Source organism: Cebus imitator, unplaced genomic scaffold, assembly GCF_001604975.1.
Source record: "Cebus imitator isolate Cc_AM_T3 unplaced genomic scaffold, Cebus_imitator-1.0 Scaffold160, whole genome shotgun sequence".
NCBI classification, from domain to species: domain Eukaryota; kingdom Metazoa; phylum Chordata; class Mammalia; order Primates; family Cebidae; genus Cebus; species Cebus imitator.
Window position 1 is genome coordinate 1,547,426 of NW_016107475.1, and position 1,703 is coordinate 1,549,128.

General features: G+C 45.6%; 1 pseudogene; it reads right to left on the reverse strand.

The window, feature by feature from the left end:
* Nucleotides 1–1,201: 1,201 nt before the first annotated feature.
* LOC119473450 lies at nt 1,202–1,301 on the reverse strand (annotated as a pseudogene).
* Between the last annotated feature and the right edge of the window lie 402 nt (nt 1,302–1,703).

Consider the following 1,703-nt stretch of genomic DNA (forward strand, 5'->3'; position numbering starts at 1 on the left):
TTTTGAGACAGAGTTTCACTCTGTCTCCCAGGCTGGAGTGCAGTGGTGTGATCAAGGCTCACTGCAGCCTCAACCTCTGAGGCTCAAGCAATCCTCCCACCCCAGCCTCCTGATAGCTGGAACTACAGGCACACACCACTACACTGGCTAATTTTTGTAAGTTTATGTAGAGACATGGTTTTGCCATGTTGCTCAGGCTGGTCCCAAATTCCTGGGCTAAAGCAATCTTCTCACCTCAGCCTCCCAAAGTGCTAGGATTACACGTGCAAGCCACCATGCCCAGCCTTCATTTTTTCTTTGTCTCCTTGTCTCTCTTGGGTTTTTTGAGACACAGTCTCACTCTGTGGCTCAGGCTATAGTGCAGTGGCATGATCATAGCTCACTACAGCTTTGACCTGCTGGGCTCAAACAACCCTCCCACCTCAGCCTCCTGAGTAGCTGGGACTACAGGCACACATGCCCATGCCCAGCTAACTTGTGTAATTTTTGTAGAGATGGGGGTCTCACTTTATTGCCCAGGCAGGTCTTGAACTCGTGGCCTTGGGTGGTCCTCTAACCTCAGCCTCCCAACATGCTGGTATTACAGGTGTGAGCCACCATGCCCAGCCTGAAAATTTCAGTAATAAATAAACTCAGCCAGGCGCAGTGGCTCACACCTGTAATACCAGCACGTTGGGAGGCTGAGCAGGGTGGATGATTTGGGGTCAGGAGTTTGAGAACAGCCTGACCAACATGGTGAAACCCCACCTCTACTAAAAATACCAAAAAAAAAATTAGCCAGGTGGTAGTGGTGCATGCCTGTAATCCCAGCTACTTGGGCGGCTGAGGCAGGAGAATCACTTGAGCCTGGGAGGCAGAGGTTGCAATGAACCAAGATTGTGCCATTGCACTGCAGTGTGGGTGACAGAGTAAGACCCTGTCTCAAAAAATAAATAATTCAAGCTATGAGGGATGTGTGTGTGTTTTCTTATTTTTTTATTTATTGTATTTTTTATTTATTTCTAAGACGGGGTTTCACCATGTTGGTTAGGCTGGTCTTGAACTCCCGACCTCAGGTTATCCGCCCACCTTGGCCTCCAAAGTGCTTGGATTACAGGCATGAGCCACCACTCCTGGCCTATTTTTTTTCATTATAAAAAAAAAAAATTCCCGGGAGGTCCTGGGGGCATCTCCAGAGGTCTCCGAAAGGCGCCTGGTTTTCTTATTTTTTTTTAAGTTAAATAAAAATGTTATCCTTGTGCAGGGGCCATGCTAATCTTCTCTGTATCCTTCCAGTTTTAGTATATATGCTGCCAAAGCAACCACTGGGTGTGTATATATATTATATTTATGTGTATAATCAGCACAAAGTAATTAGCACAATGTCTAATTTAATGTTCTTTGGCCTTTAGTTTACTGAGAGAGTACTTTCATCAATTATTGGTTATAAATTAATACAGTAAATCCTATTATAATTATAACTGAGATCCAAAGAAATCAGTTGTATGCAATGGAAGGTTACAATTTCTTGCAGGATTAACAACAAAATGACCAGTGTGGGTCAGTCTAGCTAGCTGTAAGGAATTTGGGAGTTCAGTGCTCTATCTAAATTCATGCCAGGCCAGGCACAGCAGCTCAGGCTTGGAATCTCAGCACTTTGGGAGGCTGAAGCAGGTGGATCGCTTGAGCCCTGGGGTCTGAGACCAGCCTGGGCAGCATAGCAA